Below are 11,596 nucleotides of genomic sequence, written 5' to 3'. Positions count from 1 at the left end.
TTCTCTTATATATGGGCCTAAATGGACCAAACTGTACACGGTCCGAAGAGATAAGGATGCAAGCATCCGTGCAATTAATAATTTTTTTTTTAACAAACGATATTATCCATTAAGGAAAATACAGGTTGAGCTTAATCTCATAATGTGTTTGCAATAATATGGTTCAAATTCGCCTTTAACCAGAATTGAATTTAAAATCTCTCACTTCATAAATGGAAATACTTTGCCATGCCAAATTTATATGACTCATTGTTTCACACTAACAGTAGAAAATAAAACTGCATTTCTTACAATATCATCATGCAATAACATTAATGCACAAAAAGTACCCGAAAAAATATTTAGAAATGTTTACAACCTTATGACTTACCTTTTTATTTAGACCTTCTCATTGTTGAAGTTTTTAAGTAGAAACTTCATTCTATCTCATTGTCCCACATTGCTTACCACCAAAAATTTCTCACATTTTTTAACACTTTGTTCTTCTTACCAAGTAGGATTGGAAAAAAATCCCAAAAATCCCAAACCAAACTGAAAAAATCCCGATTCCAAACTAAAATTCCCGAAATTTTCGATATGTCATCCCGAACCAAACCGAAATTTTCAGGTACAGGATTCAGTTTTGCATCTTCATTTTTCGGTATTCCCATACCGAACCGAAATAAATATTATATATATATATATATTATTTTTTAATTATAAGAGAATTATTTCAACCGTTCATTGTTTTAGATTTAATTTGTGCCGTTCATTTGTTTTTAGGTTGGATCCCCCATTTCACTTTCGTTCCATTTATTCCAATTCCATCGAACTTGAAGTGCAGGCACCGCCAGCCTTCCTTCACCACACAGTCCTTCCTTCGAACTGTCTTGACTCTTCAGCAGCCCATCCTTCCTTCACGAATCACCACCCAGCCACCGCCACGCCAAAGCATCAAGGACAGAACTCTCCAACCTTCCTTCACGATTCCTTCACGAATCATCTCCGACTCTTGTGATCTCTCTCTCGTAGGCTATTTTCTCTCATAGACAGAACTCTCGATCCAACACTGAGTCTGAGTTTCACTCTCACCCAAATTAGGTAATTAATTTAGTGTTTTGACAGTAGGGATTGTTGAATGGCTCGAGGCTGGTTATAGACTCGTTGATGGCCTAATTTATTCATGCCATTGGCAATTTTTTTTTTGTGTGTTAATAACTTATACATTTCTTCCATTTCATCTGTTTGTTAGTAGTCATTCAAATATTCAATAATTAAAATGATGTTTGATTGAGTTTATCACATTCTTTTTTAAAAATCGTTTCTTTTATTGATGATGCACTACGGCACCATGTGTGATGCTATGTACTTGGTTTTGGCGGGTTGTAGGGGGATTAAAGTTATGGGAAGGTTCTCTTGATCTAGTTAAAGCTCTAAGATCTGAATTTCAAAATGGACATTTATCATTTGCCAGTAAACGTGTTTTAGAGGTGGGCGTCCTAATATTTTCAGGTGAATGTATTGTATACTATCCCACGATGCCTTCACCTGTTAACCTTTCACATCTTAACATTTTTCCTGCTACTTTAGCTTATATGATTCCTGCCTGGTAGTCTAATTCTCGAGTGTAACTGTTCTTAGTCATAAGTTCATAAAATGAGACATGCAAGCTTCTTTGCCTTGAAATGTATTATATCCTTACAAACAGAAACTAATTTTGTTTCTGGTTGCATCCTGCTCGCTTCGTTCAGAATGTTGGTACTAGGTTTCCCCACTATGTTAGTCCATTAATTTCATGTTCACATAATACATACAGGGAAACTCTTCAACTTTCTAGATGGCTAGTTCAAATTGTTAGGCTCTAATATCATAGCTTGGAAGTGGAGAATTTCAACTCAATTCTTAATGAACTGCACTTTCGTTGCGATACCTTAACTAACAAAGGGTTTAATGAGAATAATACCCTTGAGTTTACACTCTGGAGAAATAGATTGAAGTTATTCTTTTTTCTTGGAGTCTTACTTGCGACAATAAGTAAATCTCTTCACACCTGCACACACATCATTGAATTAAGCGTTCACTGGTGCACCTTTACACGTAATAAATTAAACTGCTATCATTGATCATTAATCAATAAAGAAAATTATTAAGCACTACTACAAGTGATTATCTAGGCTGACTGATTTCCTGGTTGTCTTCAGGGAGAAGTGTTAGCAGGTTTAGCACTGCTGTAGCAACTGAGGAGTTAATCATTCCACATATTCAAACTTCAAATTAGTCACACATTGCGTCAGGTAATATTTTTGTTTTGGCTATAGAATCTTAGATACATGGTCTTGCTTTAATGTTTGATAGCAAATCAAGTTTTGTAATTCTATGCACATATTGGCATATTCTAAGCAAATACTTAACTGGGCCTTGCCATTTAATTGGCATATTTGTGCACATATTAGCATAAACAAGACATGATTGGCAGATTTTTGAATATATTTCTATGTTGAATGCTCAGATTTTTTAATGCTATTGTGCTCAGATTTTTGAATGCTATTGTGCACAGACAGATTGGCAGATTGCTTTTGAATAGGCAGATGCTATGAAAGTATGAGATTATATCAAATTGGCAGATTAGGCAGATGCCATGAAAGTATTGAATAGGCAGATTTCGTTTGATTTCTGTTATATATTTTGAGTTCTTTTTCTCACAACCATATATTTTCTATGTTGAATGCTCAGATTTTTGAACCATTTATTTTATTTATTTATTGGAATTTGGATATCTGTTGAACTATGGTTGTGATATATTAATATGCATTGTTATTTTATTTGTTAGGATGAACGAGTCTAGTAGCCAATCTAGTACACCTATGGACTCAGTATTAGAAAAACAAAAACAAACCCAACCTAGTGGTACCCTTCAACTAGGCAATCCCTCACCTCAAGCTTATTTGCATACTAATTATTATGAAGATTGTTGGGATGATGATCCGGATATGGAAAAGGATATTGCATTAGAACAAATAGAAGAATAGGGGGAAGAGGAAGTAGAAGAAGTAGAAGAAGTAGTGAGACAATGGGAGGGTCCTCTTTGGAAAAAAGGGCAATAGGAGAAAAGGTCCAAGTCCGGCGTGGAATGTTGCTAAGAGGGTATCGATCACCGATAATAATAGGGAGAAATCTTTCATGGCCGAATGCAAGCATTGCAAACTCTTAGTACCGGCACACCCTATAATTCATGGACTGATGGGAATTCTTAAGCATTTAAGGAAATGTCCGGGTTCTAGTCTCTTTGAGAATGTGGATCTGAAGCAACCTACATTGACACAAGCGAGGATGGGAGGTCCGGTTGTCATTCACACTTTCAATCAAAAAAGACTTGATAGGAGATGTGTAAGGTGGATTATAATAGTGGAGATGCCTTTTAGGGTGGTTGATCAAGAGGACCTTCGAGATTTTATTCGTGACTTGAATCCAAAGTACAAACTTCCTAATAAGCATAAGGTGGCGGCGGCGGTTTTGGAGTTGTATGTTGAAGAGAAGGCTAAAATAAAAAGTGTGATTGAGGGTTGAGAGTGAGTATTACAACTGACACTTGGACCTCAATTCAAACGATAAACTACATCTCATCACGGCCTCTTTTTTTGGACATTAATTGGGGGTTACATAAGAGGATCCTAAACTTTGTCCAAGTTACTTCTCATAAGGGTGATGATATTGGAAGATGTCTAGAGGTTTGCTTGAACGATTGGGGCATAGACAAGGTGTTTAGTATTACCGTTGACAATGCTAATGCAAATGACACCGCTATTGCATACATGAAAAGAAGACTCAAGTCAAATGGTACACTTTTACTTGACGGGGCTCACTTGCACATGAGGTGCGCTTGTCACATCCTCAATTTGATAGCTAAGGATGGAATGATGGAGCTTAGTTGTGAGATTGATGCCATAAGAAATTGTGTGAAGTTTATACACTCATTCGCGGCAAGGTTGGAGTATTTTAGGGAATATTGTGTCTTGTTGAGATTTGATAGGATGTCAAGTATCCCTTTTGATGTTGTCACAAGGTGGAATGCCACGTATGAGATGCTTAATAGTGCTTTCAAGTTTAAAGAAGTGTTCTCTAAGATGGCCTTTGAGTGTGACTCTTTTATTGCTTACTTCAAAGAGAAGGTCTCAAAAGAGGTTAATGGAGTGACAACAAAGGCCAAGCAGGTGGGTCATCCGGAGGTGGATGATTGGGAAAGGTCAATAAGTTTTGCTCACTTTCTTAAAAAGTTTTATGATGCCACCTTGACATTGAGTGCAACCCTTACTCCAACGTCACACTTAATACTTAGCACGGTGATTGCCTTGTAAGTGGAGATACAAGAACAAATTTTAAACGCCTCTAATGCCATTTTGCAAAGTGTGGCTACCTCAATGAAGCTCAAGTTTGACAAATATTGGGGTCACATTGAAAAGGTGAATCCTATTCTCTTTGTTGCCCAAGCACTCAACCCTAGGTACAAATTTGATATGTTGGAGACAAATCTAGAAGAGCTCGGCTATGGATGGGACAAAATAAGGGAGATGAAAGTAAGGGTTAAAGGCTATGTAACTGAGTTGTATAATGCATACAAGGAGGGAGTGGTCCTTAGTAGTAGTAGTAGTAGTAGTAGTAGTAGTAGTAGTACTAGTAGTAGTGCTACCTCAAATGTGGAGCAAAGATAAAGTGTTGTACTAGATGATGTGGGGAGTGTGATCGTAGATATTGATGTTGCTTCAAGGATGACAAAGAAGATCCAACGAAAAAGAGCGGAGGCACAACAAAATGAGATAGCCAATGAAGTGGATATGTACTTCAATGATCCACATCAAAGCCTGACATATGAGGGTTTCAATCTTTTGGATTGGTGGCAAGGAAATTGTGCTCAATATCCAACTCTTAGTAAAGTTGCTAAGAATGTTTTGGCCCTTCCTAGTAGCACCGTTGCTAGTGAGAATGCCTTTAGTCTTGGTGGGAGAGTTGTTGATCCTTTTAGAACTTCCTTAACACCTAAAATGGTTGAGGCTTTAGTGTTTACTAGTGATTGACTTAGAGGAAAGGAATTTTGTTTTTACAAGGAGCCTAAACTTGATGAAATCCATTTCTACAAAGAGCTTGAACGCTTAGAAAGAAGTAAGTAAACAATTTGATTTCCTCTTTTATTTTCTTAGTATTTATTATCTATTAGACTATAATTCAATGTAAATGATTTGTGATTTATTGTTTTAGGCACGGCTAATTTGGGAGGTGAGGAGAATACAACACAAGAAAATGAAATGCCACCTCCACCTCCTTGACCACCTCAAGTTTAAGTTCAACAACATCAAAATCAATCACTACCTCCACGATCATCCATTGTAAGGGGAATGGCTCAACCATCAACATCAAGGGGAAAAATGCAAGTACCAACAAGAAGGGAGCAACCACAAGCATCAACAAGATCAAGGGGACGAAGGGGCCGAAGAGGCCAACAATATTTATAAACTTTAAGCTTTGCTTTTTTGCTTTTGGTTTGTAACTTAATTATTGAAACTTTGGCTCATAACTAATTTTTTTTATTTTGGGTTTGTTACTTTATTTATTTTAAAATCTTGGCTTGTAACTATTATTTTTGCTTTTGGATTTGGTACTTAATTTATTTTTATTGCATGCATGTGTAGTGGGTAGATTGAAACTTTGTGCATGGATGGGCAGTGGGCAGATTGAAACTTAATTTATGAAACTATGTCAAATTTGTGCAGTGGGCAGTAGGACAGATTAGTAGAAACATGCCTTGCCATTTGATTGGCAGATTAGTAGAAACAACAAATTGGCAGATTAGGCCCAAAAGCATAATATGTCAAATTTTAGTCCAAAAGCCCAAAAGCATTTCGGGATTTCCGAAAAATTGGGATTCCCGAAAATTTGGTTTGGGATTAGTATTGAATTTGGGATTCCCGAAAATTTCGGTTTGGGAATCGGGACAAGAATTTCGGTATGGGATCCCATACCGAACCACCCCTATTACCAAGTGATTAAAAAGATGGACTATAGATAGCAAATTTGGACTTGAATCTTGAGTTTGAGCTTTGGGGTGTGATAATTATATATATTATTAAAATATATTTAATTATCAAAAGATGGGCTCTTGGGCTCCGGTTTTAGTATTAAATTCAATAATTAGTTTTTAATTTATTAAATTATTTTCAGATTTTAATTAATCCCTTTTTTTTTCAACGGACTAATTCTTTCAAAGAAATCTAAGAACGTTTGGAAAAGTCTAAGGAAAGGATGAAGCCACACACCCTTTATGTTGAACAGTTGCCTCTCAAAATCATATATGTTGCGAACATGTATATGACTTCTATAAATACATGCATCTGCATATCATTCAAATCACAAATCACTCTTCCTTCTAATACTAAGCATACTAAGAGAACCATAAAGAAATATGCCAGAAACTAAGTTTTCCAGTGCTGGAATCTTAGTTTGTATTGTTGAATCCTAGTGAAGCAGACGCTTATAGAACTACAAGTACAAAGTAGAGGTGAATTTTTGTTTCAAGAACCTTGCGGATACGCAAGTCTCGATCTTCATTTTATATGTTTGATATTAATTTTGTTTATTCATACTTTGTCAATATATTTAGTTGCAATTTATTGTTTATTAGCATATTCGAATTTATATATATATATATATATATATATATATATATATATATATCTTTGTGTGTGTGTGTGTATTGGGAAATACTAAGGAGACTCTCAAAAGTGGGACTCTACATAGACTCTTCGTCACCTCATGTTTAGGGCACAATTTCTGTGTCAAAATTATAAAACATTGTGCCGACAACATATGTGGCAGAGAGTTTATAGAGAGCTTCACTTTGAGATAGTCTCCTTAGCATTTCTCATATATATTTGTCATTGATTGTTGATAAATATCTAACACTCATTTCTCCTGAAACTAAAAATTTAATTATATTAAAATCCCACTATTCTTCTTCCTTTGTTAGGGTAACTAAAGTTTTAGTTTGTCAACCAAAAGTAACTAAAAATTATAATAACCGCTACATAAAGAATTGTGCAACAAGAAAGGTGAAGAGAAGTCAATTAGTACAGAGAAAATGACCTAAAATATCATCTCATAATGAAGTAAATGCTTGACAAAAAGCCAACACTAGTTATATTTCAAAATCATCACCCAGAAGTGTTCAACAATTAAACTACAACACATTACCAGCATCAAAATGATATGCAAAATATTTATAAATATCTATTCTGTCAAAGAATACCAATAAGATAAGGATAGTCGAAACCAAACTAAGACATACATGCGAAGCAAAAAAACTAGAAACAAAAAACACACCAATTTAATTTAACAATGACAGCGAAAAGACTAACCCTATAGACCCAGATATCCTAAATTCAAACCATGTAACACGAGTATTACTGTTAGATAGTTGGTAGAGAGGTTTGCTTAATGCTTAGGCGGAGTGTTACTATATATATATGCTTGTACTGTACCTCGTATTGGACTGATTTCAATATCATTAAATAAGAATACAATTTTCCTTTTTCTTGCTCTCTCTACATATCTACTTCAATCCCTCTCTATAAAAGTCTTCATTTCTTAATTCTTTTGAATTTATTCATATGGTGTTGACTTTTCCACAACAGAACAAGAAATGTCATGTTTGATATTCATCAAAATCGACTTCGAAAAATGAGTTTTCAGACACTAACAGCAATTACTGACTTTACCACTTTGAAAACTAGATTTGTGCAACTTAAATAGTTGTATTTTGTATTTGCATTGCATGTTTGTTTATAATTTTTTTTAGTTTTACTAGTTTCTATCTATATGTACTAGAAACATTTGTGGGGCAAGGTTTAGTATGTCTTCCCTAATCACCTACATCTAATTAGGTGTAACTAATATTCTCAACAACGAAAAGATCGAAAAACGATAAAATTCACTCGTACCATCATACTTTCTAAGGTTAATCTAGTCCATGCCATGTTGAAATCATAACAACCAGCAGCCTTGGGTCGAACAACGTTTTTGTTCATTCTTTTTTCTGGCTTTGTTTCTAAGTGTTTTTATTTTTCAGTTGCTTTGTTTCTAATTTGATGATATATTTGTCCTTGCAACAAGCCTACCAGCTGGTTTGCACTTAATTAAAGAAAACTCAACCATTTTCTATTAGTTGCTTGCGCATGCGCTTGGTCAATAGGAATTTGTTTGAATCACTACTGGCTTGAACGGTAGTGCAGGTTGACAAGGACTCCAAAACTTGATCTTTTTATTTGTCATATAAACACCGAAGCATACACTTTCATTCCCTCTTTAGTCTTTAGCATTTCGTTTTTGTTTAATAAAAAAGAAGAAAATCCACATACATCGCTAAGCTAGTTTCACGTTGAATGAAACGATACTTTGCGAGATAAAATATATTAAGATTGTTCGTTAGTGGTGAGGTTTGAACTTTAATTATCACCAGGTCTCATTTCTCAACATTGAAAATGCTATGTGTACTGTGCAGAGGAACAAAACAGTCCCATGTGTGCAAAGGAACCGATTTAAATTTAAAAGCTTTCTAAAGTGGCTGTGTGATGCACTTACACACCAAGTTTAAATCTCATGCCAACAGTTTTAATGTTTTATATAGTTTAAAATGGAAAGCCTCATCCTGAACGATTGGTTTTCAACATCACATCCCTGTGACCTGTTTTGCAACTTTGCACTAGTCATCTGCAGAAGTTTAACTTATCGCCTATATATAGTACCGACCTTTACGTAATCTTTACCATATCTTAATTCCAAAATAATTTACTACTAATTGATCCGGGCACCATACTATATTCAGAGTAAAGTCCTACCTTGTGTAGCATCAAGCCACAACTCTTGACTGAAGGTTGATACTTGTCTAAGAAAAAAAAAAAAGTAAAGTGTCTTGTTTGTGTTTCTGCATATATAATTAAAAACTTTTAAGTCATGATCATAAGCATTAGTGTATGATTTTACATCATGCCAAAACGTACTAAAGCTACTTCAATATTCAATTAAAAAATGCTACTAAAGCTATTTCATTGTTTTAGTGACATTATAATTAAATTATTTTTCTGTTTATTTTGTTCACTAAGATTATACATCGTAGCCTTTTTCAAACTTATAGCCCCCAATATTATTTCTATTGATTTCATGTAAGTATGTGGATTGGATAAACTCTACATACTCACTCATAACCACACAACATATATCAGTCGCAAAAGTGTCATTGCCCATTTTCATTACAAAATGAGACTAGCTGGTGATTTCATCATGATAGTCATTTTTTCGAAGGTTGAAAAGACCCACAAAGACATTTTAGCATCATTCTAGCCACTACTGACACACCCCGATCAAAATCAAGGCGTGCTAGCTGTCACACAATGCCTTATATGTATATTCTCATCTCTACCTAGCACGAGACCTTTTGGGAGCTCACTGGCTTCGGGTTCCATCGGAACTCCGAAGTTAAGTGAGTTCGCACGAGAGCAATCTAGGATGGGTGACCCACTGGGAAGTTCTAGTGTGAGTTCCCAGAAACAAAACCGTGAGGGCGTGGCCAGGGTCCAAAGCAGACAATATCGTGCTACGGTGGAGTTGATCCCAGGATGTGGTGAAGGCCTAGGTCGGGATGTGACAACTATCATATAATTCACTAGCATCAGAAATTAAACTCAGAACACAACGTGTAAAATTCGGATTTGAAATTCGTTCCTAACTACTGAATCACCTTGTAATGGTTATCACAAAAGTGTCATTGCAACTGCCTATTAGTGAAGCAAGACAATACAAACATATAAATTAAGGATAATAAATGTAGATAATCTTCTTCAAGCTTTTATGTATGATTACAAAATTAACTTAGGTCACTTTTATCTTTATGCAACGCACTCGCATTGTCGCATGCAATTGCTCATATTTTACTAACGTAGAGGACAGTACGTAGGCCACATGCACTTTATGTGGCCCGCGTGCCCACGTCGCTTCAAAGGTGAATGAGGAGGGGCGGCTGCTTTGTCTCTACTGTAAAATTTTAGGCGCAAAAGTTTAGAAAACACGATTACTCAAAGATCTTTCGAGCAATAAGCAGATCGATTGTACGTTAAGTGATCGAGATCGAATGAGATTGCAGAGTTATTATTGGTAAATACATAAAAAGGTGTAGACAGCCCTAAGTCTCGAGAATGATCGATATGATAATGTACGAATATAATATTATATGAATTAAAATAGAAATTCAGAAATTTTGAGAGAAATTGATGTTTTTCCTAATCCGATTAATTAATACAAGTCTCACATTACTCCCAAGACATTATATGTGTTTTTTTTATAACAAGGTACTAAAATAATCTAATTTATGTGGAGGGCGGTTTCAACTTCAGGACTCATAGTCTTGATTGACTGGCGTAGGCGTAACTCTACATCTACAAAATCATACATAACTGTTAAGTTAATTTTCCTATATTTAGATATGACATAATATGAATCCATGTAAAGTTAGTTATCTGTTTTTTTCCTAGGGTTGCGCCAGTAATCATCCCCTAAAAAACCATATTTGTGCAGGGTTTAGAGTTGTGCTTCTAATGTTAATTCTAAGTTTCTTTGTTATGCAAACACGTTATTCTAACTAATTAGCTTTATGACACTTTAATTATATTTTTTAATCTTTATTTGAAGATCACATCTACAAAAAATCATGAGAATCAGAAATCATTTATGCATCTAAATATATGGATAAATCAACATTATGAATACTACGTAACATATTGATATGCATCGTCTATTTATGTAGTATAATTCTCTCTCTTCCAAATCTCCTCCCCTGCCCTCTACTCCCACTCTCATGAACTCATTTTTGTTTCTCTTTTATAAGGAAGTCAATACAAGATGTTGACGGACTTAAGCATCACTGTCAAAATAGGAAAAACTAAATAAGAAGAGAATTTGAAGGGAAGAAAATCCTATTCTTTTCCGAAGATGCAAGTAATATTCAAAATAAAATAAAAAGCCTACAGAATGTGGATCAATGACTTCAATGAGTACATTTTCCCATAAAAGATGCAAGTAGTAGGTACTTGCAATCAACAGCTGGGTACTTTCAACTTAAAAGTAAAATACGATTCTTCTTTTTCATTCTTTGTGTAAATTTTTATTAATATAAAAGTCCATGTACTCATTTCGTCTCAACCTAAAATTTTATTGCTAATTTTACGATTAGGTATGATTTGCACGGAAAGGGATCCACCTAATCCATCAAGTTCGAGATTCGAATCGTTGAAATATGATCAAATGATTACAATTATTATAATTTTTAGAAGGATCTCAAGTTTGTAACCGTTGAATTAAATTTCAACCGTCCGAATCACAAACTTAATAGATTAGGTGGAAAGAGATCCGGAGAGGATCCCTTTCCGATTTGCACATGGATACTTAAATTAACTAATCGACTTACCATACATGTAGCTCAGTTGCTTTCTTTAATTTGGGTTCACCATCCACGCTCTTCACTCTTCAGCGCAGCGATGCCAGCAAATATAATACCTGTTATAATAATTATGGGCCC

Source organism: the organism of the source record quoted next, unplaced genomic scaffold, assembly GCF_019419815.1.
Source record: "Pyrus x bretschneideri cultivar Hongxiangsu unplaced genomic scaffold, Pyrus_bretschneideri_v1 Contig20, whole genome shotgun sequence".
Lineage (NCBI taxonomy): Eukaryota > Viridiplantae > Streptophyta > Magnoliopsida > Rosales > Rosaceae > Pyrus > Pyrus x bretschneideri.
This window is presented reverse-complemented; position numbering follows the sequence as displayed.